Source organism: Erinaceus europaeus, chromosome 5 (genome assembly GCF_950295315.1).
Source record: "Erinaceus europaeus chromosome 5, mEriEur2.1, whole genome shotgun sequence".
In the NCBI taxonomy this organism is placed as follows: domain Eukaryota; kingdom Metazoa; phylum Chordata; class Mammalia; order Eulipotyphla; family Erinaceidae; genus Erinaceus; species Erinaceus europaeus.
In genome coordinates, this window is record NC_080166.1 from 19,685,105 (window position 1) to 19,710,469 (window position 25,365).

Genomic DNA, 25,365 nt, shown 5'->3' on the forward strand with positions numbered 1-25,365 from the left:
GCATCTGCTCGCTAGGGTCACAGGTTATCACCCGGGGTTCTTAATGCCAATCCTAGTGGTCTTCCTCCCCTGCTCCCCCCCACCCCCAACCAACCACGCCAGGGTCAGAAGGTCAGGGCTGCCAGGGAGCAGGACTTGCAGCTCAATGGTTTTCTTTGTGTGAGTGTTTGTGTGTGTGTGTGGGAGGGGGGGCAGGCTAGCCGGATGACACTCCTCACAACCAGGGGGCGCCGCAAGGCCGCGAATAGACTGTCCCCAATTCAGAAGGGTTTTGGGGAAGGCAAAAATTAGCCTTTGTCTAGTGCATGGAACTACGCTTGTAAGCCTCGCTCACGTTGCTGTTATTCCTCATTATTATAATATATATACATATATATATACATATTTGAATGCCTTTGCTTCTTGCCATTAGCTAAGCAAGATGGTGTGTGTGTGTGTGTGTGTGTGTGTGTGTGTGTGTGTGTGTGTGTGTGTGTGTACCCAGTGCAGCTGGCTTTGGCCAAGCGCTTCTGGACCGCACAGCGCGGGTGTCTCTCCACAACTGGTTGCCTCCATGAATCGCACATGCAACGCCCCCGACGGTCACCCCCTTTCCTAAGGCCTCTTATCTTCCTCCCTTCCTGACTCTTCCTGGGTTCCAGAGCGTCCAGGCAGGGTCCCCAACCCGCCACCCCGCCTCTAGGCCAGCTGGACCTGGGCGGCCGCGCTCGCCTGCAGCGCACCGGCACCGCCCAGCCGCCAGACCTTAGTCCTAGGGGGAGGGGGAGCCCCAAGGGTCTCCCCACAACCTGGCTGCCAGCCTGGGGTACCCGCCTTTCAGCCTGACGTCGGGAGAGAGCAGGCAGACTTGGGGTGGGGGGTGCTGAGAAAGGTAGCAGGTGGCGGGAAGGGGGAGTGGTCCCATACCTCGGGAGGATCCCCTAAAACCAGAGCCCAGCTTCAACACTTGGGATCCAAGAAATGAGAGAAACCGTGGAGGAGTGGTGGTGGATATCCACTGGCTGTCCTGACGCTGCTGGGGAGGGGAGGGGGCCGAGTGGGGTGGGAGGCTGGGAAGACGCCTCTATGGAGGGATGAGGGAAGACTTATGGGGGGGCAGGGGTGTATGGAGAAGGGGGGTGGTGGACCCCCGTGCTGGAGGGGAGAAGGCAGGGGCTCGAGGAGGGGAAGCAGGGGTGCTTGGGGGGCGAGGGAAGCGGGGACTCCCATGCTGGAGGGGAGCGGGGAGGTAGGCGGGGCGGGGAGCAAGGGTGTTTGAAGGGGAGGGGGGACCCCCCAGTGAGAGAGGGGAAGGGGCAAGGACTGGGGGAGGAAGGAGGGGCCTTGTGGGGGGCAGTAGGGGTGCACGGAGGGCTGGGGGCCCCCAGTGCTGGAGGGGAGTGGGTTGGGGCTCCGGAAGGCAGGCGTGGCCTGGGATGCAGAGAAGGGGAGGGGAGGGGTGGGGAGGAGAGGGGAGCGGAGGGAGCAGGAGGGGGAGGCTGGGCGGGCGGACGCCGGGGGAGGGCGCTGGGCAGGAAGGGGAGGGGGCGGGCGCGAGAAATGCAGAGGCTGCAGCGGCGGCGGCGGCAGTAGCGGCAGCGGCGGCGGCGGCAGCGCTCCAACTCGCTCGCTCGCTCCGGGCTCCGCCGTCGAGCCGGCCACAGAGGCTCCGCCAGCCACCCGGGCACCCGGGCCGGACACGCCAGCGACCCGGGCCCCTCGGCGGCACCGCGTTCACCCAGGGGCGGCGCAGGCACCCAGAGCCGGTAAGGGACACCCCCTCCAGCCCCCGCTGCGGCGGATCCGGGGTACCCCGGTCCCCCATCACTCGGCGCCCCACCCCCTCCAGCTCCCCCTTTTCCCGCTGCTGGGAGCTGAGGCCTGGCGGTGATGGGGAGGGGCCGGAGGGCGTGGGAGGGGTACACTGTGGGGTCAAACCGGTTTTTAATTTTTTTGGGGGGTGTCCCCTCCATGAAGGCTCCTTCGCACCTCGGGGGGTCTGGGGTGAGGGCCAGGCGAGGTGGGCGGCTGCAGGCATTCGAAGGGTGGGGGACGGATGGGGTGGTGGCGAGTGCAATGAAGGGAACTGGGGGGCTGCTAGTTCAGAGGAAGCCGCCATCGAGAGAGGTTAGGGGGTACGGTGGGGCGCGCCGGCGATGGGAATGAACCCCAGCCCCAGAGAAAGCGCCCAGGCAAGGGGGCGCAGCTGCGGAAGATGGGGTCGGGGTGGGGCGGGGCGGGGCGGGGAGGGGGGAGGCTGATCGCGGGCAGCCGGGTCCGCTCGGGAGATAGGAGGTGGCTTATTATCTTGGGGGGGGGGTCTTCACAAATAGGTTTCCTTGACCCTTGGGAATCTTGACTTGAAGGCGGGGGGGGGGGGGCGGGTGACCCAGGAATTGTGAGGTGCGCTGGACAAACGTGCCTACCGGGAACTCGAATGACTCGTCCGAATCACCTGTGGACTCGACCTCTGGACCCTCCCCGGCCACGCCACCCCCCGTGCCTGCACCCCGAGGCTCGTAGGGTGCGTGCTCCAGCCTGACAGCGTGTGCGAACCTGCCCCTCATGGCCTCTCTAGGGGTGGGGTGTGAGTGTCAGATTTGGGGGTGAGCAGGCTTTGCAGAAACCTGACGCCCGGGCTTCTGGTGCACCCCCCATTTCCACCACTGGTTCATCGCCTTCCAGAAGAATTAAAAAAAAAAATTTTTTTTTTCAAATGTGTCGAATGCCCGGATCCCACCTCGCACACAAAGCGCGGGGGACAAACCGCATTCTTTTCATGAATATTCATCGAATGTCTGGCCCGGCGCCTTCTCTCAGCCTTTTTTTTTTTTTTTTCTTCAGAGGAGACATTTCCGCCTCCAAAAGCACCCGGAGGACCCCGCCTGCGCCCCAGCAGTGAGCTGTGCAGCGCGGCTCACGCCTGGGGGCTTTTGGGGGGAGGGGAAGGGTCCCCCTTGAACCGACTGGACCACGCCTGTGTCCCGTGAGGCCACTGGTACATGTGTGACGATGGGGGGGAGGAGAAAAGAAATCAAATCCTTGCATCGATGTGGTCTTTGGCTCTAGGGGTGTGGGAAACCCCTCACCCCCTTACCCCCCATATGACAGCCTGGGCGTTCGCATTCCCTGGACCGCGAGCCAAATGAATGAATCTGGGCTGTAATTACCTATTCCTTTGTCTTGGCCTCGCGCATGCGCCTGGGAGCTGGGTGTGGAGGGCCTGGGTTGCTGGGTCTGGTCGCCCCATCACCCACCCACCCACACCCACTCCCTTTTCCAAGCCCAGGAACAAAGGCCTTTGCCCCCCAGTGCTGACCAAGGCACTTTGCGCCCTGGGGACGCAAAGGACACATCCTCCATCTACCCCCACCCCACCATCTCCATCCCCACCCCCGCGAATGTGCTTTCCTTCTTTCCCAGGTTCTCTCTCTCTCTCATCTTTGACTTTCTTGGGTGATTTCAATCCATTCGATCCAAGAGGAATCGGGGGGTGTAGAGGACACACTGTGGAATATCTATGTTTCTTTCTATCTTTTTTTTTTTTTTCCTCTCTCCCCCTGTGCAATACTCAGGCTCATTTGCTTGGCTTGGTCATTGTTCCGTTTCTTGTAACAGATTGCTTTGCAGTGATTGGGGACTTGGAGTGGGGGTGGGGGGCTTCATTTACATCAATTAACTGTTCTCTTGGCCTTGCTAACTGCTGGTCCTTGAAGCAAGCCTCCAAAGGGACACTCCCTGGGAGAGAGAGGGGAAAAAAAAAAAGAATAAATAAATAAATAACGTCAAGACTCATCTTAGCGTTTGGACGCACAAGATGGCATACAGAGTCACAGAGGAGAAAATGGTTACCTCACCTGGCACCTCAGACTTTCAGGTTTTTTTTTTTAGACACCCCCAAAGCAAACCCCAATTGGGGGTGGAGGACACCTCTGATGGGAGGAGGGGTTAGAAGCAGCCTGGGTTGCTGGGGGTGAGATGGGGGTGGTGGTGGTGAAGGTGGGAAATTCCATTCCTGACAAGCTTCTTCTTCTTTTTTTTTTTTCTCTTTGCAACATCTTAACAGAAGCCATGATGCATACATACATAGCAGTGACAGCTAATGCCCAGCTTCTGGTCCTTTTGCTTTTGGGAGTACTATAGTTGGTCTTCCATCCACAAAGAAGACATCTTGTGTATATAGAATAGGTCACACATGTCCCAGATCTTAAGCACTTCTCTTTAAAAATCACTTCATCTCCGAAATACCTTGGGAGTCTCCTTCTAATGCATCACGTGGCAGGGAGGAAAATGGAGAGCAACTCTTTTGTTCCTTCTAATAAGACCTTGATCAAATTTAAAAATATATATACCTGCCTGATAGCCTCTCCATTTTTCAGCTTTAAGTGCCTTATTGTAGTTGAGAGGGTAATTATATATTTTTTTTCTTAAAGTTTTTTTTTTTTTTTTCCTGGAGGGGCAAGTAGGAGTCAAATTCAATGGCAAATATATTCCGGTCTACCCCAAGTTCAGTGACCTCTTTTTAAAAAAAATTATTACTAAAGGGAAAAAGGAAATTTGAAAAATAAATTCTTTATCCAACTATGTTTGAACATATGTGTGGTGTATGTATTGTATTTTGTCAGCCCTGACAGGTGGAGAAAGGGAGCAAAATTTGAAACCTTTTGACAATATAATAGATAGGTGATGATTCTACGGATAATGACATCTGTGCCCTGCGCTGGTGCTCAAGCTGTCATTGTGACTTACTTGAGGACATAGTCCTCTCTCAGGCCAAGTCACATTCTCATCTAAGATGGTTGGGCTTCATCTCTTTCGCTTTTGCATGTTTTCTAGAACAAAATTAATTGGGAGAGCTTTAATCCCTGCGAAGTGGCTCTCTGTGCTATTCACTGTAGTGTTGTGGGAAAAAGAATCACCAAGTGCAAAATCATGTCAGAGCCATTAAGGTGTGTTTGTACACACGTGTATGCACCTGTGGATTTATATGTGTGTACACTACCAAATGAAACCTCAAATGTTCTTATCCAGCTTCCGATTGATCTTTGGAAAATAACCCCGTTTCGATGTTTCTAAATATACATGTAATTGGAAAGCTTGACTAGTTCCTTTCCATTTTTTTCATTAGTATGTCCCTGAAATAAAAAGATTGCATTAAACATCTTAAATTTAAGATATTCATTTCTGGTGTTAAAGACTCACGTGAAGTGCCACTGAACTTTAGAAGGAATAATTGGTGGCACTTACTAGAGAATTTGCTCATTTGCCATGTCTTGTGAGCCCCTTGTAAAAATTTGTTCTGAAAAACCTCTCTTAAAAAAAAAAAGGCCTACTGTTTGACAAAAAAGCAGTTGCCTTTGGTGTTTGCTTGTGTTGAAAGGAATCCTTTTGATTTGTTTAGACCTTTATCCTTCTTAAGATATAGAGACTCATTTTACAGTGGTGACTTAGTGATTGTCTTAGCTGGCAAACTGCTGCAGAAAACTCAGCATATCCGAGAAGTTGAATGCTGTTAGCGGAGGGGTGGGAGCAGAATCTGTCGTTTGCTCAGGTTCTTGCCCTTTATGGACTGTTTTTCAGGTATTCTACCTCTGAAGGCTTCAGATACCCCGTGCAATATGAACTTTGCTCTTTGGCTTAGTGAACCTGGATGAATATCCGGAAATAGCTCCGAGGTTGTGAATAGTAAGACTTCTTGCAAAGGGGAAATATTCGTGAGGTATTGGGAGGTGATTTCCTAGGGTGTACTGTGTGTGTTTATGTGTGGGAGGGGAATTGGGTTTGAAAAATCTTTAGAGCAGACAGCTAGCCCAGCCTGATAAAGGATTTAGTTGTATGCCCCAGACCCCAGAGGCTGCAGGTTCAATCCCCAGCATCACCTCAGACCAGAACTGAGCAGGCCTTCCTACCTCCTCTTTCCTTACTAAATCAGTGACTAAATCTTTTTTTTTTTTTTTTTTTCCTCCTCCAGGGTTATTGCTGGGCTCGGTGCCTGCACCATGAATCCACCGCTCCTGGAGGCCATTTTTTCCCCCCCTTTTGTTGCCCTTGTTGTTGTAGCTTCGTTGTGGTTATTATTATTGCCCTTGTTGACGCAATTCGTTGTTGGATAGGACAGAGAGAAATGGAGAGAGGAGGGGAAGACAGAGAAGGGGAGAGAAAGATAGACACCTGCAGACCTGCTTCACCGCCTGTGAAGCGACTCCCCTGCAGGTGGGGAGCCGGGGGCTCGAACCGGGATCCTTACGCCGGTCCCTGCGCTTTGCGCCACATGCGCTTAACCCACTGCGCCACCGCCCGACCCCCGTGACTAAATCTTTAAAAAGAAAAGTCTCTAGGTCACATCAGGCAGGCAGGTTATTTCAAATCTCCTTGGATTTTACTTGTCAGCAGTCTAGTTGCTCTATTTGCAGACTCTTCAGCAGGGCCTCATCAGTGCAGACAGAGCTTCAGGGTAATGACAGGCTTGGTGGTAGGGTGTTTCCCCCTGGGTCTCTGGATCAGCATTTGCAACACACATGACCCATGACCAGCATCACTGGCACGTTCCTATCTGTTGAGCTGCAGTCTTGCTCCACGCTTCAGGGCACTGGCTGGATGATTCATACAGAAACAGGATATTTCAATCCCAGAGATGCTGGACTCTCCAAATTCCTACCCACCATTCTCATGGATTTGTAGATAGTTGAGGTTCTGGGAGGCACCAGTAGGGGAACTTAGCCCAAAGCTGATTGGATGAACCCCGCCTGGCCACCCTCGTTGAATTTCTTATGACTGCTTATGTAACTCAAGAGGTGGCATTTATGTTTTCTTCTCTTTCTCTTTTGAGGAATTACACGTCTTGTCTTAAAACCACAGCAGTTCCCAGCCTGCCAAAATAAGGCTTTTGTTAAACGATAAACGCTATTCTCACGGCTGCCACTGAGGTAGATACTTAGGTGTCATGTGAGAGAAACTGCCTAGTGAACAAGAGAGAAAGTGAGTCAGAAGTAAATGACAAATAGGGTTGGGGAGATAGCTCAGCCTGTTAGAGCAAAGACTTGCATGCCTAATGGGAGCCCAGAGGTTGCAGGTTCAATCCCTGGCACTACACTAACAGAATTGAGTGGTACTTTAGTGTCTCTCTCTCTCTCTTCCTCCCACCTTCCTCATTACCTCTCCCTCCCTCCCTCCTAAAAATGAATAACTAAATCTTTTCTTCAAAAGGGATAAAGACAATCATATAGACTCAGCTCTTTACCAAGATCATGCTAACTTGCAATTTTGAGAAGATAGGACTCTAAGAAATTGTGATAAAGCAGTGTTTCCTTTTTCCTTCTGGAAATCAAAAACAGGGTGTAGAAAGAACCTCCTAAGTGCTTTTTCTGCTTCTCTACTCTTGGGATTTTTGAGAAATTAAAAAAAAAAAAATAAAAGGCAGTCAAACCTTCAAAGATAGTATACATTTTCTGGAACAAAAGTAAAGGAAGACAGTTTTTTTTCCCCTCCCCCCTTCCCTCCCCTCCTCTCCTCTTCCCTTCTCTTCTCTCCTAGCTAAGGCCCATGTTGGGAGGTTGTAAATGAGCATGCTTCAGAGTCTAGGAATAAATTCCTGAAAGCTTTAGGGATTTGGAAATAGAAACCATCTGCAAGCACAGCAGGGCCCAGGGCATAAGGAAGCATTTCAAGATAATACAGGAAAATGTTGTTCCTCTGGGAAGGCCCAGTCTTCACCCAGCATTTCCCTCTGATAGCTTCAGTGTTTATTAACTTGCTTCAGTGTGGAGTTCAAAGCTGGTGAGGGACAAAGCTCTGGGCTAAGCTCACATGCTTTTTCGACCTTCTCTTGGATTCTTATATCTCAGTCCGTGCTTGTATGTCCTGTGTGGAGTGGGATCTAGTAGTCACCATTCAGAGGACTGTTTTAAGGACACTCCAAGCAGTTTTCCATAGGGGCTGCACCAGGTAGCATTCCCTCCAGCAGCTTAACGGAGTTCCATTATCTCCCGCCAACACCCAATGCTTGTTATCTCTTGCTTTGCTGGACCACAGCAATTTAAGTGTTTTAAACTGTACTGACCCAGGGTGTTCATTTTACCCTTCTGCCACTGACTACCAGGCCCACAGGGGTAAAGCTGAATTTTATCTCCTGCTGGGATGCAGACATGTTGTCTCTGGTTAACTGAGTGTTGGAAATAATGATCCCCTGGTAACCTGAGTCATGTGGCTTTATAAAACACCAACATGGAAGTTCTTTGGGCTTTGAGATACTAGGGATAGAAGATTCTGATGAATAAAGGGGTTTCCTTTCGGTATTTCTGTATGGTGGATATTCTGTGCGGTGGAAGCAACACTGTAGGTGATTTTTATCTTAATAGTTTCACTCAACACAAGACAAAGAACATGGAGGCTGGGGTTGTGCTTCTGGATTTTGGAGGGGAGCTAACTTTTTTCTTTTAGGTATTTCTCAAAGGGAAGTGCTTTTGGTTATGGTGTTTATATCTTTTCAAAAATACCTTTTATCATTTTTATTTACTTATTCATTCCCTTTTGTGGCCCTTGTTTTATTGTTGTAGTTATTATTATTGTTGTCATCATTGTTGGATAGGACAGAGAGAAATGGAGAGAGGAGGGGAAGACAGAGAGAGGGAGACACCTGCAGACCTGCTTCACTGCTTGTGAAGCGACTCCCTTGCAGGTGGGGAGCCAGGGCTTGAACCAGGATCCTTACATAGGTCCCTGCGCTTTGCGCCTCATGCGCTTAACCCCGCTGTGCTACAATCCGACTCCCTATCATTTTTATTTAAAAAAATTTTTTTTAAATATTTTATTTTATTTATTCCCTTTTCTTTCCCTTGTTGTCTTATTGTTGTAGTTATTATTGTTGTTGTCATCGTTGTTATATAGGACAGAGAGAAACGGAGAGAGGAGGGAAGACAGAGAGGGGGAGAGAAAGATAGACACCTGCAGACCTGCTTCACCGCCTGGGAAGCGACTCCCCTGCAGGTGGGGAGCCGGGGTTCGAACCGGGATCCTTATGCCGGTCCTTGTGCTTTGCGCCACCTGCGCTTAACCCGCTGCGCTACAGCCCGACTCCCCCATTTTTTTTAATGTGGAGAAGTTCAGGGGTGAACTAGTACCTTTCCTAGCTAGTTACTGCCTATCATTAGTCTTGAATGGAATTTGAGCCCGTGTCTGATGGTGCCCTGGCCATTTGATCTTATGAGTTTGTCAACGGAAAATGCAGTGTTCACTGGGGCCCCATAGTGGCGTACCTGGTGGAGTGCAAGTGTTAGAATGCACAAGGACCTGGGTTCAAGCCCCCAGTCTCCACCTACTGGGAAAACTGCCAGTGGTGAAGCAGTGCTGCAGGTGTCTCTCTCTCTCTTCCTCCCTATCTCCCCCTTAACTCAATTTCTGACAGTTATCTAGTAAATAAAGATATTAAAAAAATTAACAAGAACAACACAAAAACCTACAGTGTTCACCAATAGAAAAACATATCCCAGGTAACTTAATACAAAGTATTTAATCAGGGAGTGTGTGATGTAGACAGAGATGCTTTGTGTCCTGCTGTCTGTGGGCTGGTAGCCTGGAGTCAGACACCCTTCCCTTATGTGGCAGTGTTCTGGACTGTTTCCTCCTCTGGAGCCTCGGTGAATGTGGAGTTCCCCAGCTGCTCCATTTTCTTACCAGTCCAGCTTTTGATATATGAATCAGAGAAACCAGTAGACTCTTTTCCAGCCACAGAGTTGAGAAGGAAACCAAGTCCTAGATTTCTTAACCCATTTCCATTCTGCCTCCCAGCCAGATTCATTTATAAAACCTTCTTACAGAACTATCATCGTCATCTCGGTCCCCTCTCCCCCCACCTGGGGCATGGGATTGTTTTTAAGTAATACCTTACCTACTAGGGAAGGTTGAGAGCGCTCCTGATTTCCACACTTAAGCTGGAATTCAAAAGGATCTTAGATAAGTTATAGTGACTTGCCCTAGGCCTCCTGAGTTGGGGCTGACTAAGTGGAAAGCCAGGTTATTTCCCACTAAAGTTCTCCCTTTTCTTCAGTTGAGCCGAACTCTTTGTCTTGGGCAACTTCTAAAAAGTTTCCTTTTGCACTTTTATCCTTTGAAGATCCAGTCCTGATCCTTCCCATCACCACTTCTCTCTCCCTCTCCCTCTCTCTCCTTCCCTCCTCCCTCCCTCCCTCTCTCTCTGCTGGTGTCTCCCATCTCCCAAAGACAGAATCCCTTCTGCCTCTTGAGGTATCATCCCATGAGCCTTTGTCTCCAGTTACTTCCTGCCACTACTCTACCTGCCGCCATCTTGCCCCCTCTCCTACTTCGCTCTGTTTCTTACGTTATAGGCATGTGATTTCCTTCAAATGCCAAAAGACATATGGCATGCATTAAAATAACTTTGCTCATAAAACTGAATTTAGTGCTGTATCCTTTTTGTCTTACAGTATGTGTTTGTACAGGGCTGAAGGGCTATGCATGGAGAGAGGGTGTACAGTGGAAAAAAAAAACAGGCCGGTGGGTTTCAGGCTAACTCAGAATCTTATAGAGGGAATGGAATGATGGACCACCATGTTCTAGAAATGTGCAGGAAGATTTTGCGTGCACAGTCTTATAGAGCGGCTGACTGGACAGGAGTTTCCTTACTTGTCACTAAGATTATATGGCTTATTGATTTGAGAGGTGAATAAAACCAGAGGTTTACCCTGATTTTTCTGCTAGTTGAACTGATTTAAAGGATTAAAAAGAAGCTCTGCAAGGGTCTGAAGAAGTCATTAAAATATGGGCCTTGCATACTTTAGCTGTTAAAACACTTTCTGAAGCTTAACACAGGCGTACCTTGGAGAGGCTGTGGGTCCAGTTCCAGACCACTGCAATAAAGCAAATATCACCATGAAGTGAGTCACATGGATTTTTTTGGTTTCCTAGTGCAGAAAAAAGTTATTTTTACAGTACACTAGGTGTGCAGTAGCATTATTGCTGGGGGGGGGGGGTTCGTGCCTTAACTGTGACAGACGAGTGAAGTGGGCATGTGGATTAGGACAATGCCAGCTGACTCAGGATTGCCACAGACCTCAAGCTTATGAAAGCTGCATATTGGTTATGCAAAAAGACTTTCATGCCTGAGGCTCTGAATTCCTAGGTTCAAGCCCCAATACCTCCATAAGTAAGAACTGAGCAGTGCTATAGTCTTTCTCTCTCTCTCTCTCCGTCCCTCTTTCCTTATATCTCTATCATTAAAATAAGTAAAAGATCTTTGAAACTGCGTTCTCTGTAAAATGTAATAAAGTAAAACATTCCAGTTGTCTCTGCTCTGGAGCATTTGAAACTGATTCTAGCAAAGTGAACTGATTCTATGCACTTGAGTTAGGATAAATGGTGATAGATTGAGTTTGGGATGTCACGTGATTTAAATGGCATATTTCAAACAAACTATTTAGACACTTGAATGAGCTGGAGAAGAGGCTTTGATGAATTTATACTTTTCCCCCCTCCCTGAGGAAGCATCAGTAGACACAGATGCAGTCTTAAATTAAAATCTGTACGCATTTCATACAAATTATGAAGAAAGAGATGTGAGAACAGCTTTTCTTGCTGGGGACTGTCTACATTTGCCAGTTTCCTGGATGGTTTGGCGAAGTGGATTTCTAGGGAGGCATTTATGCTTCTGACAGTGGTTTAAACATGCTGCCCACGAGGGCTAATGCAGTGGCCAAGTTAAATAGTCATCAGGTTTAATTGGGGAAATGGTAGCTCAAAAGCAGGGACAAATGCATCCATCCATCTATCCAGTAACCAAGAACATCCCTATTTCTTAAGACTTCCTAAAAGAATCTAGGTTTCTTCAGCATTGCCATTATTTGTTTGTTTCTGAATACTATCGTATTTCATTCATTAATGGTTTACAGTCGACAGTAAAATACAGTAGTTGGTAAATGTGTGACATTCTCAGTTTTCCATATAATGCTCCAACCCCCCCCCCCCCATCAGATTCTAGGACCTGAACACCCTCCACTCTACCACCACCGCCCCAGAGTCCTTTACTTCAGTGCAATACACCAAATTCAGTCTAAGTTCTGCTTTGTGTTTTCCTTTCTGTTCTTATTTTTCTATCTGTCTATGAGTGGGATCATCCCATATCCATCTGTCTCTTCAAGCTCCATCCAAGATGAGGTGAAGAAGGTGAATTCACCATTTTGAATAGCTGAGTAGTGTTTTGAATATTATTTTAAGCTGCTCTGAACTTATCTTAAGAACTGTAGGGATATTTGCTGTCTTTGACTTTTGTTATCAGCTATTTTGGTAGAGAAGAGCAACAGTCTGGATTAGCTTTGGGCAGTTTTTAAGATCATTTGAGGAGAAGACAAAATAAAGAGTGGTAACAGGAAAGGAGACTTCAGTTGACTTTCTCCCTCCTTTCCCAGCTCTGCATTTTATCCAGAAAGTAGGTGAGAGGCCTATGTGACCACTTAGATATTTACCAGAGAAATTAATATGATTGGATAAGTTCTTGAATCTTCTGCATGACTCAATTCCATAATGAAAAAAAAAATTGAATTAATGATGGTGACAGAAGTTCCCCGGAATTCTGGTCACCGGATCTAGGTGAGAACCATGCTGTTGACTAAGGGTTATTGTGATTGTGTCCCCAGAGTCATACCTCAGTAACTGTAGTGATCTCTTGCTCAAACCCCACACTTTTGAATTCCCAGGACCTACCCAACTGAACTTAAAAAAAAAAAAGCCTGCTTCCAGAACTTACGGTGTTTGGGTTTTCAGACAAATAGTAACAAGTGTTTGTCTTAATACTCTTTTGAAAGTTGTGGATGCAAGAGGGATAATGGTTTCCCAGGTGTGTGTTTGTTCATGGAACACTCACCTGAACATGACTCACCCATTGCAGGGTTATCTCTCTCAGACTTGTCGAAGGGCTCATGGGTGTAAGAGACAAAACATAATAGCTCTCACTCCACTTATTTCATTTGCATTTGTGTGTGTGTGTGTATAGTATCTTTATTAGTGTCTTGTGAAGGAAATACACTACTGAGTAAACATTTAAGTATATTATTTCAAACTGGGATGAAATTAGTATGGGAAAAATAGAAGACCCCATGGGAACTTATAACAGAACTTGATCAAATGAAAGTAGGTGTCTTTATTTTTTAATATCTTCATTTATTGGATAGAGATGGCCAGAAATCAAGAGTGAAGAGGAGATAGAGAGTGAGAGGGACAGACAGATACACCTGCAACACTGCAACACTGCAACACAGATACACTGCAACACTCGTGAAGCTTTCCCCTTGCAGACAAGGACTGGGGACTTGAACCTGGGTCCTTTCACATTATAATATGTGTGCTCAACCACATGTACCACCACCCAGCCCTGAAGGTCTTTAGGTTGAATTTTTTGTAGTTTTTTTTTTCACTTATTATGAACATGACTGCCTGTTCATGCTAACACATTAAATAATTTTAAATTGTGCAGTGTATTGATTCATGTTTATACATTAATTTGCTAAGCCAAGTGTCCATTGATGACATTTAGCTTAGTTTTTGATTTTTTTTCCATTATGAACAGGGCTGCTATCAATATCTTTGTACAGATACCTTTATACATTAGTCCGTCTAGGTCCTTAGGATTTTCCTTTGCATTTTAACTGGCTTTCTTCCCACCATTCAGAAGGCTAGACTTTGGTTCCACTTGAACTGAAATATTTTCTCTCTCTTTCTCTCTCTGCATCTAAGTGGATGTTGGGGTGAAAGATAGGTGAGAGGGGGTCTTCTTAGGAGAACTCACCTGGCCAGAGTACAGGGAGAAATAGCCACACGTTAAAAAACAGTATGTGATTTCACTAAGGTTAGGGTGGTACTTTTAATTGATTTAATTATGAACAACAAGACCGTTGGACAAGTGGGGTACAATTCCCACCCCCAGAGTTTTGTATCCCTCCCCCTCCATTGGAAGCTTTTCTATTCTTTATCCCTCTATCCCTCTGTGAATATGGACCCAGGATCATTAAGGTGGAAGGTCTGGGTTCTGTAATTGCTTCCCCGCTGAACATGGGCATTGTCAGGTCAATCTATACTCCCAACTTGTTTCTGTCTTTCCCTAGTGGGCCAGGGCTCTAGAGAAGAAGGGTCATAGTTCTAAATGGAATAGAGTCTCACAATGGGCAAGGTGTTTCTATTACTGTTTCTCGACATATGTTTATTTGACAACTTAACCCTGAATACAGAGACCATCAAAAAAGGTGAGTTAAAGAGAAAGGCGAAATTTAAATGCTAACTAATGTGTTTCATACCCACACAACCATGGTCAACAAGCCCTTCTTGCTTCAGAGCAATGTCATTTTGTTGTTCCTTACATATCAGTGTTATCAATGATGATGCATTCTTTTGACTATTTGTGTCAACAAGCACTGCAATGTTAAAGGAAGAAGTTGTAGTTGAGATGGAAAAGTTGGCAGATTAGGACAGAAGACTGCATGTTACCCCATGCTTTCTTTAGACCAAGTGCCACTTCTTGGAGTGGTGTGTGTGTGTGTGGGGGGGGGGGGGCGGGGTGTCTCTTTCCTTTTTTGAGTCCCAGTTCATTTGACATAGATTATAGGAAGGTACTTTCTCATTTCTGTAATGAGTTAGCTACGGCTGTTACATATGGGGCAAAGAAGTTCAGAATGATGTAATATTGCAAAAGAAAAAAAAATCCAGCTGTTTCTAAGGAGAGTGAAAACAAGGAAAGGGGAGGAGGACAAGGAAGAGACAAAGAAGGAGAAAGAGAAGGAGTAGAACAAGAGGAGGAGTAAGACCAGGAGTAGGAGGAAGGAGAGGACCCAAGCCAGTTGAATATGATTCCTACTGGAAGAAGTTGCAAACTGGGGAAGATTTATCTGTAGAACCCAAACCCGTAGGCTATTTATTTAGCCAGGTTAAAAATAGCACACGGTGTGGTAGACCAGCAAGCCCTGACAAGCTGGCGCTTGTTAACATAGTTTACCTGAACTGCTAGAGAAGGTATCTCACTGCTGGAACAGATGTCTTTGAGTGCAAACATGCAGGGTGGTTAGCGTGAGGAGGCTTCCCTGACTGGGGCTGCATTTCCATGTAAATCTGCTTCCTTGTTACCACACCTGTGCGCCCTGCTTCGCTCACTAAGCTCTCCTCTGACCTGAAGGAAGAGAGGGGGAAGGAATCTTCTAGTAATAGCACCTCTCCTAGAACCTTGAAGTTGGGAAGACCCTTCTGAAAAGGAGGAAATGATTGAACTGGAGGGAAGTTCCGGCCTGTGATTTTTGCAGCTTTGTTCCCCCCGGTATCGAGAGCAAGGAGCGCTCTTCTGTTCCGAGGGGGTGTCTGACTTCTCTTGTGTGGGCAGGAGTTCTGGTAAGTACCAAACACTACACAAAACCACCTTGATTTGGGTCAGTGGTCAGTGACTGAATGACCGCACAGCTGAGCCTTTCACTCTTGCCCCTGGAAGCAAAGAATAGCACATGGGAGAAGGGAGAGGAGGGGGTGGGGTGACAGATATACCTGCAGGTGACAGAAGTTGACTTTGACCTTCTTTCCATCATTATGACTTTCTTGGGCTGATTTTCTTACCTCTCAGGAGGCTGGAAGCCCAAGGTGAAGATATCAGCAGGGTTAGTTTCTTCTAAGGTCTCTCACTTGGCCTAACCAATGGTCACCTTCCTCTCTGTCATCTCATGGGCTTGCCTGTGTGCACAGGTCTCTTGTGTCTTTCCAGAAGACTAGTTCCTGCTGTGGGCACACACGTCAGGTTGAATGAGGGTCTATTCCAATGGCTTTATTTTAACGTGATCAACTCTCTAAAGGCCTGCACTTAATATTTTGAGGACCTGGAGTTTGAGACCTCAACCTGTAAATAAGCAATTCAGGCTTCATATTAGGAAGGATGGTTTATTTTATTTTATTTTGTAAATTACTTATTTATTGGATAGGGACAGCCAGAAATTAAGAGAGAGAGAGGGAGGCAGAGACAGAGACACCTGCAGCCCTGCTCTACTTGTGAAGTCTTCTCCCTACAGGTGGGAACTGGGGTCTTGAACCCGGGTCTTTGCCCATTGTAACAGGTGCACTCGACCAGGTGTACTACCGCCCGGCCCTGGAAGGATGGCTTACAAGGAAAGAACATTAGGTGGTCCTCCTCAAGAGGCTGTTAACCTTGACTCTGCCCTCAGAACAAAGGGGGAGGGGTGCTGACAACACTTGAGACCCCTGTTTAAACCTCATGAATCCATCTGGAACAAGCTTTAGCAGCTGCATTTGGCACATGGGTGAAGAAATCAGTTTTACCCTGAAGTTCCATAACATTAGAAAGAGTAGAGACTGGGGGCTATGCTGTGGCGCACTGGGTTAAGCACACACAGTTCAAAATGCAAGGATCCCGGTTCGAGCCCCCAATTCCCCACCCTCACAAGCGGTGAAGCAGGTCTGCAGGTGTCTTTCTCTCTCCCCTCTCTGTCTTCCCCTTTCTTCTCAGTTTCTCTCTGTCCTATCCAACAACAGCAGCAGCAATAACAACAATGGAAAAAAGATGGCTGCCAGGAGCAGTGGATTCGTAGTGCAGGCACTGAGCCACAGTGATAACCCTGGAGGAAAGGAAGGAAGGAAGGAAGGGAAAGAAAGAGAGAAAGAAACAGTAGAGACTGGTGTGGGAATCTGAGTTCATGTCTCTGGGCCAGGGGAGATAGCTCAGTATGTTTGAGCATTGAACTTGTTTGTCGAAAGGACCTTGGGGGTTGAGTGGTGCTCTGGTTTCTTGCTTTCTCATAAAATATAAATTTCTACTCTGCTCTACTCTACTTTATTTTTTTATTTTATTTTATTTTATTTTTTCCTCCTCCAGGGTTATTGCTGGGCTTGGTGCCTGCACCATGAATCCACCGCTCCTGGAGGCCATTTTTCCTCCTTTTTGTTGCCCTTGTTGTAGCTTCGTTGTGGTTATTATTATTGCCCTTGTTGACGCAATTCGTTGTTGGATAGGACAGAGAGAAATGGAGAGAGGAGGGGAAGACAGAGAAGGGGAGAGAAAGATAGACACCTGCAGACCTGCTTCACCGCCTGTGAAGCGACTCCCCTGCAGGTGGGGAGCCGGGGGCTCGAACCGGGATTCTTATGCCGGTCCCTGCGCTTTGCGCCACATGCGCTTAACCCACTGTGCCACCGCCCGACCCTCCTTTATTTATTTATTTATTTATTTATTTATTTATTTATTTTTAAGATAGAGACAGGCAGAGAGAGAGAGAGAGAGAGAGAGAGACCACAACACCAACATTTCCTTCAATGCAGTGGGGACTGGCCTTGAACCTGGGTCATATAGATGGAAACATAAAATTTTAAAAAGGCATCTTTCTGCATCTCCCTTGTCCTTGGGCCAGCATAGGGCCTGTGTAGGTCCTGCCCTTCTCTGTAGTGCTCAGGATAGAGGGAGGAGGCCTCGGAGTTCAGGCAGTTGTCCAATAACAGGCATTGACATACATACATTTTCTTTTGTCCTTCCTTCTTTGTTTCCTTCCTTCCTTCCTCCCTCCCTCCCTCTCTCCTTCCCTTTCCTCCTTTCTTTCATTCTTTTAACCTAGTGATTTAATAATGATCAACAAAAGTGTGGGATAACAGGGGTACAATTTCATACAGTTCCCACCACCAGAGTTCCATATCCTATCCCTTCTATTGGAAGCTTCTCTATTCTTTATCCCTCTGGGGGTATATACCAAAGATATTTTTGGGGTGCAGAAAGTGGGAGGTCTGGTTTCTGTAATTGCTTCTCCCTAGACCTTGACAGGATCCATACCCCAGCCTGCTTCTATCTTTCCCTAGAGGGGCAGGGTTCTGGGACACAAAGCAGAGCCAATTGTTTAAGAACCAGGAACCCAAAGGTAAGAATAGAGCAGGTCAGATTTGGGGTCTTCAGTGTTGGAAGCAGCTAGGAAGTCTATTTTGAGGACATTCTGAGGGGCCATGACTTTACTTATTTTGCCACACAGGATTATATTCATTTCAGCACATTGTTATCATGTTTTCTCTTGGTGGGAAGGCCTTCAGTTTAGTTATCCATACACGCAGACATTACAAAAGAGTAGCTCAAGGCCGAAAGAAGGATTTGCATATTGTGGTGAGGACCCTGGTTGTCTGGAGTCTGTTAGGACTGAGGTATTCTGGGAAGGCCTATTCCCATATTTCCAACCAACCGTAGCCCTTCTTGTCTTGGCCAGAAGAGTGGAGGAGCCACGTAGATCATTTTAAAACCTTATTTTAGGGCCGAGGAGATAGCATAATGGTTCTGCAAAAGACTTTTCATGCCTGCAGCTTCAAGGTCCCAGGTTCAATTCCCAGCACCACTGTAAGCTAAAACCGAACAGTGTTCTGCTCTCTCACCCTCTGTATCTTTCTCCCTGCATCTCTCGTCTCTCATGAAAATAAAATATGTGCAATACAAATAGCAAACAAAAAATCTGTTGTATGTCTGTGAGTTGGCAGGGCCTTGCCAAGCAGAAACTGCCTCTGGGGTGGCAGGTTTGATTGAAGGGAGCCTTGACATCCGAAGTCAGGATGAGGCCGAGACTTGACACAGGTGAGGGTGGGAGCTGTGCGGTGGACATTCAGGCAGGTGTTGCTGAAGCTGCTCACGGTGGAGTGGGCAGCTCACGGTGTCGGGAATCCTAGGGAGTCTTTGATGACTAGAAAAATCCAGGTTAGTGAATTTTGGGGGCTTTTCCAAGCACAATTGAGCAGTGATAACTGAAAGGATTCTTTTGAGGGACATTCTTAACAAATGTGGACATAGTTGTGTCTATTAAGGTTTTTTTTTTTTTCTTCCTCACTGGGACTTTATCACTCCAGGCTGACTTTTTCAGGAAGAGAGAGAGAGAGAGAGAGGAAACATATCACTGAAGCTTCCTCTAGTGGTAGAGAGCCTTTACATGGTATGCCTGCCCCACGTCCCAGGTGAAGTATTTTGCCAATCCCTCCAAGTAACACCTTTGAGAACTGCTTCTCCTCTTTTTCTCCCACTCCCTCTTCCTACTTTTTTTTTTTTTTTCTTTCATAACTCTCGGAGCCATTTTCCCACTTAAAGTTTTGGACCATTTTTTCCCAAATAGTACTTCATAATTGCAATTAAAAAAAGAATTAAAAACGCCTGTGGAGTGACTTGAATAAATAAAAGTACTGTTTAATAAGTTCTGTAACAAAAACTTTCACTGGCAGATTATCTTCTGCAACGGTTGTATGGTGTGAGTTACAGTAATATCTTTTGATGCATTTCTTAATGTGGGGGTTCTCAGGGTGTAGTTTTCTTTTTTTTTTTAACCCTGAAAAAAAAAGATATGTTTATTGCAACCAAATATATCAGCATTATTTTAAGTGAAGGTAGAGACAGAGAATTATATGTAATTTTAATTTGTGAAATTTTTTTATTTTTTTTACTTTTATTTAAGAAAGGATTAATGAACAAAACCATAAGGTAGGAGGGGTATAACTCCACACAATTCCCACCACCCAATCTCTATAACCCACCCCCTCCCCTGATAGCTTTCCCATTCTCTGTCCCTCTGGGAGCATGGGCCCAGGGTCATTGAGGGTTGCAGAAGGTAGAAGGTCTGGCTTCTGTAATTGCTTCCCCGCTGAACATGGGCGTTGACTGGTCGGTCCATACTCCCAGTCTGCCTCTCTCTTTCCCTAGTAGGGTGGGTCTCTGGGGAAGCTGAGCTCCAGGACACATTGGTGGGGTCTTCAATCCAGGGAAGCCTGGCCAGCATCCTGGTGACATCTGGAACCTGGTGATTGAAAAGAGAGTTAACATACGAAGCCAAACAAATTGTTGAGCAATCATGGACCCAAAGCTTGGAATAGTGGAGAGGAAGTGTTAGGGAGGTACTCACTGCAAACTCTAGTGCACTTCTGCTTTCAGGTATATATTTTGCAGTAGTTTACGGATACGTGTGAACATAAGCTCTCTCTCACAGAAACTGGTGTATATCTAGGTTATGGGACTTTGTTAGAAAGTGAACCACCTGAGATGAAATTAGAGTGTACTATAAAAGGAAAGGTCTCACCCGAGTAATGAAGCTGAAGGGTTGTCATTCCACACGTGAAGTCTCTGGACACAGTCTGAGGTGAAGCATGTTGAGGTGGCAATCGTTGCATTGGGGGGTGTAGTTTTCATGCCTACATACATGTGTATAACTAACCAAACTTAACACCACAGATCCTGTGGCCTCTCTTTGCTCTGGAAACTACCATAATTCTCACAAAGTCTAAGAGACATTTTGGTTTCCCTAACTGACCTTCTCTTTCTTCCGAGCTGTGGAGTTGTGTTGTTAGCCCAGTGATTTCAAGATGGTGTCTGAAACCATGTGGCGAGTCAATCAGGAAACCGAGCAGTGAGACCCAATCTTTGAGTCTCTCGAATGTAGGCAGGAAGCATGCATGTTATTAGCTAAATTCTTACTTTGTCTGCCAGTCTGTATGAGGTTTACTTGTCCAGCTTCTGAAAAATCCAGAGAACTAGGGGATAATTTCCTTTAAGCCCTCACATATTTATTTATTCCAGAAAACTGAGCTCTTCCGGTGTCAAAAACTCTATCGAATCTACCTTATTATTTCTCACATGTGGCTGATTTCCCCTACTTAAGCTGTGGGCCTGACTGAAGCGTCTTTGCCTCTCTTAGGTAGTAATATCCCCAAGACTCTACTAAATCGAGGCTTGTACTGCACAGGTAAGGTGTGCGGTCTCAGTTAATCACTTGGTCCTTGCTGGCCCGAGAACAAGCCACATTGCCCTTTTTCTCGGTGTCATTGGCTTCATTCTGAATGGAGATGAGGAGAGATGAGCAATTTCTGTGCCACACAGAAGTCACTAACAGTTCAGCGTCTGACTTTCTAAAGTCACCTTTTCCTGAGAGAAATCAAGAGGGAATGGGGGGTAGAGGGGAGAGAAAGAGAGACACCTGCAGCACTCCTCACTGCTTGTGAAGCTTCCCCCCTGTGGGTGGGGAGCAGGGACTTAAACCCAGGTCCTTGTGCATGATAGCATGTGCACTCAATTAGGTGTACCTTCACTTGGCCCTAAAGGAATTCTTAAGGAAAAGACACAAACAAACAAACAACAACAAAAACAATGGCCTGAGAGGTGGCATAGTGCATAAAGTGAACTCTTCAGATGTGAGGCCTTGAGTTCACACTCCAGCAGCACATGTACTAGAGTGATATTGGATTTTCTCTCTCTCTTCCTATTTCTCTTATTAATACATAAAATCTTAAAACAAAAAAGAGGAAAAGTTATCTTTTTTTTTTTTTTTACCCCCTCAGTACTGGGAGTCTGCCCATACACAGTCCCACTGCTTTAAGATGACTTTTCTCCTCTTTTGGATAGAGAGGCAGACACACATCACAGCACTGCTCCACTTTCCACAGATCTTCCCCTGGTGCTGCTGCTATGGTGTTCCCATGTGGTGCTGGGGTTTTGTGCCTGCTCAGGTGTATAACCCTACCAGGTGAGCAGTCTGCTAGCTTTGGAATTTACTTCAAAAATAAAAGCAACACAACCTGTTGGCAGCTCACAATGCAGGGTTTCAGTAGACAGGCAAACCAGCTGACTCGTTCAAAACACTGCTTTGCAAAACTGTCTTTTTAGTAGGCCTTTGTGGGGAGGGCGGGGCACAGAACTGTGTGGTTACAGTGTGGAGCTATTTTAGCAGGCTTCCTTTTTACATAATAAAAGCAGAGCTACAGGCAAACTGACTTCGGGCCCATAATAGATTTTGCTGTGAGCTGAGCAGGGGCTAAGATTTTCTCTACCATCTGCGTGGCTTATGCTCGAAGTGCTTGCTACCTTCACTGTTGATTCAATCGGTGGTTTGTCTTAAGAGGATGTCATTTCAGGTGAGTTCAGTGGAGGCGATATTCTCTAGTGTTATTCTTTGCAGCTGTGACTCCTTATCTATCCCTCTCGTGGACACCCCCACCCCATATGTGATGCCACTTCCACAGAGCTGTAACCACAGAGCTACTGGCCATAGGAAGGGCTCAGCTTAAGATCAGCTAGTCTTAAGGCTCACACCAATTGAATTCTTGCCTAGAGTAGAAGACTGAAAAGGCATTGCTCTGCTAGAAATGACCCCTTAGGACTGGGCAGTTCCTCTCCTGGCCATATATCTTAAAGGATCATACACACCCACCCACAGATAACTGTGTACACTTAAGTTTATGGCAGCACAATTCGTAATAGCCTAAACTTGGAAGCAACCTAAGTGTCCAACAACAGATGAGCGGCTGAAAAAGTTGTGGTCTGTATACACAGTGGACCATTACTCTACTATCAAGAATGATGAAGTCACCTTCACTTCATTCTGGATGGAGCTTGAAAGTAGGTTACGGTGGGGAGAATACAGATCCAAGAAGGATGACAGAGAACCTAGTGGGGGTTGTGTTGCTATATGGAAAACTGGGAAATGTTATACATGTTCAAACTATTGTATTTACTGTCGAATATAAAGCATTAATTACCCAATAAAGAATTTTTTTTAAAAAAAGGTCCCAAGTTCAAGCCCTCAGTCCTCACCTGCAGGTGGGAAGCTTCACAGTGGTGAAGCAGGGCTGCAGGTGTCTCCTCTCTCTCTATCTCTCTTTCCCCTCAAATTTCTCTCTGTCCTATCAAATATTTAAAATTTAATTTTTTAAAAGATTTATTTGAATTCATATATATGAAGAGAGAGAAAGAGAGCTCAGAACTTAAAGCACCACCCTACATTTGAAGCCGTTGGAGATGGAACCAGGAACCTTCAGCTTTGTCATTTGAGCCATTTTTCTGGTCAGCTTGCTGCTTTGTGTTTTCAGACCCGCTAGGTTTGGAGCCCTTGGCCCAGGCTAGAGACTCCCTGCCTGCAGTGTGTCACTAGCAGGAGCAACACATGCTCTGTGTTGAGCAGTCCTTGGTGACACTGAGGAATCGCTCGCTGGATGACAGCCCGGTCTTCCGACGTCTATTTCCATGCCAATGCACAGATGCCATTTTTTCCTTCTCACCCTCCTGAGGTGACTTGCTGGGGTGCTGCTTTCATTTTGGTTTCATTTTGGGGTGGAGGCGGGGTGGCCCAAGCAGAAGGAAGAGTTCTGGGTTTCAAGGCTGTGTGAGGCTTGAGCAGAGTCTACACTGGCTGCCTAGACTGGCAGTGTAGACACTAGGGGTCTTAGCTGTGAGATTCTTATTCTTTTTAAAACTATTTTATTTATTTATTTTGAATAGAGACAAAAACTGAGAGAGATGGGGGAGAGAGAAACAGACACCTGTGACCCAGCTTGACTTCCTGGGAAGCTTCCCCCACATGCAGGTGGGGAGTCGGGGGCTTGAACCCGGTTCTTTGTGCATGGTAACAGGGGTGCTTCATCTGATGTGCCACCCCTCGCCGTCCAGCCCCACTTCCGGATTACTTAATTTCTGCTGGAGCTCCGTGATTGGTTTGGATGCATGCGACGAAGCCTTAAGGAAAATAGCAAAAATGTCACCCAGTCAAAGCTGTTGCTTTCTTTTTTTTAATTTATTTATTTTTTTTAGTATTTCTTTATTTATTCCCTTTTGTTGCCCTTGTTGTTTTATTGTTATAGTTATTACTGTTGTTGTTATTGATGTCGTTGTTGTTGGATAGGACAGAGAGAAATGGAGAGAGGAGGGGAAGACAGAGAGGGGGAGAGAAAGATAGACACCTGCAGATCTGCTTCACCGCCTGTGAAAGGACTCCTGCAGGTGGGGAGCCGGGGTTCGAACTGGGATCCTTAAGCTGGTCCTTGCCACCTGTGGCGCTACCGCCCGACTCCCTAGCTGTTGCTTTTGTGGCACAGTTCGTCAGTTAACAGTCCTCGGCGTTCGTCCGCATGATGTCTCACGTCAGGCTTTTAAAAAACAGTTCGGATGAGCTAATGTTGCCCTGAAATGCAAATCAGGAAAATAGCAACCCCAGGAACCTTGGTGCAGAAGGAGCGTGTGATTCTAGAATCGATGGGAGGTGTCAAGACTGCTTTCCTTTTAAAGAGCTTCCAGGGCGGCCGGCTGCAGAGCTGACCTGGGAAGGTGGCTCCAGCCCCTGGCCCCTAGGCTGTGGTGCTGTGGTCTCTCCCTGTCTTTGTTGCTCTTCTGTCTTAAAGAAAAAGTCAGCCCAGAGTGGGGCTGATCAGTCATGCACCTGGTTGGCGAACAACACCATGCTTCCAGGCCTGGGTTCAAGCCCTTGGGGAAGCTTCATGAGCGGTGAAGCAGGGCTGCAGGTGTCTCTATTCTTCTTTCTCTGTCCTCTTTCCCTCTCAATTTTTGGCTCTCCTATCAAATAAAAAACTTTTTTTTTTTTAAAGTTAGCTCAGAGTAGTGAAACTCTGGTGACAACAAGGGAAAAAAAGAAAGAAAAAAATGAATTCCAGGCTTGCAAATGGAGAAGATGGTCAGCTTCACCGGTAAACAGTCAATCAAGTGTCGGCCTGTAGACACACAAGAGAGAGTATAGCGATACTCTGCTGTTAGTAACGGGAAGTTAGCTAGCTGTTCTGTCATGTATCCAGTGTTTGTCTCTTTCTGCTGATCCAACCTCTTTCACCTGACTAAACCATGTGCAGTAGTTCACATCCAATCTGGTACTATTATCTCCTCAGATTTTTTTGTTTTAAATATGGCTTTTGAGAATATAGAATTCAGGACTGGTTTTATTTAATTCGTAGATCTCAATCAGTAGAAAGAACACACACACACACACACACACACACACACACATACACACACACATATCGTAGATTTCCTTTAAGTAAGATATTTGGGATTTTAAATGAGAGGGAAAAACTCTGTAAGAACAGTTCTTTTTCTTAATTTTCCATTTTATTTATTTTGGATAGGGACAGAAATTGAGAGAGAAGAAAGAAGAGTGAGAGGCAAAGAGAAAGAGACACTGCTTCACTAGTAATGAAGCTTCCCTCCCTACAGGTGGGGAGTGGGGACTTAAACCCTGGTCCTTTCAAGCGGTAAATGTGCTCAGCCAGGTATGCCACCACCTAGCCCCAGAATAGATAGTTCTCAAGACACAATCAGTTTGGGCTCCAGGAGTATCCTTATAACTGAAGAAGGACTCTTTAGGGAACCGTCCCCAGCTGAAGTGTCCAGCTTCTGCCAACCTTCTTCAGTAAAGAGAGGACACTGACCACATCTTCAATATCCTAAAAACAACAACAACAAAACTCACAGGGATCCTTCTGATCTCTGTGCCAGGGAAGTAACTCCTTGAATTCAGAAGATGAATATTGTTTGCTTTGTCCCAGAAAGAGATTTCTTCTTCTTTTTTTTCTCTTTTTTTTTTCACCAGAGCACTACCCAGTTCTGGCTTATGG

The 25,365-nt window shown here is 46.4% G+C and overlaps 1 protein-coding gene across 1 annotated transcript in view; it reads left to right on the forward strand.

The window, feature by feature from the left end:
• The first annotated feature begins 1,479 nt into the window (after nucleotides 1-1,479).
• The window catches only part of BASP1 (brain abundant membrane attached signal protein 1), a 67,951-nt gene continuing 44,065 nt past the window's right edge, over nucleotides 1,480-25,365 (forward strand). The window contains exon 1 of the mRNA XM_007524315.3: nucleotides 1,480-1,745. The gene's annotated coding sequence lies outside the window, so the exon portion shown is untranslated. The remainder of the gene's footprint in view (nucleotides 1,746-25,365) is intronic.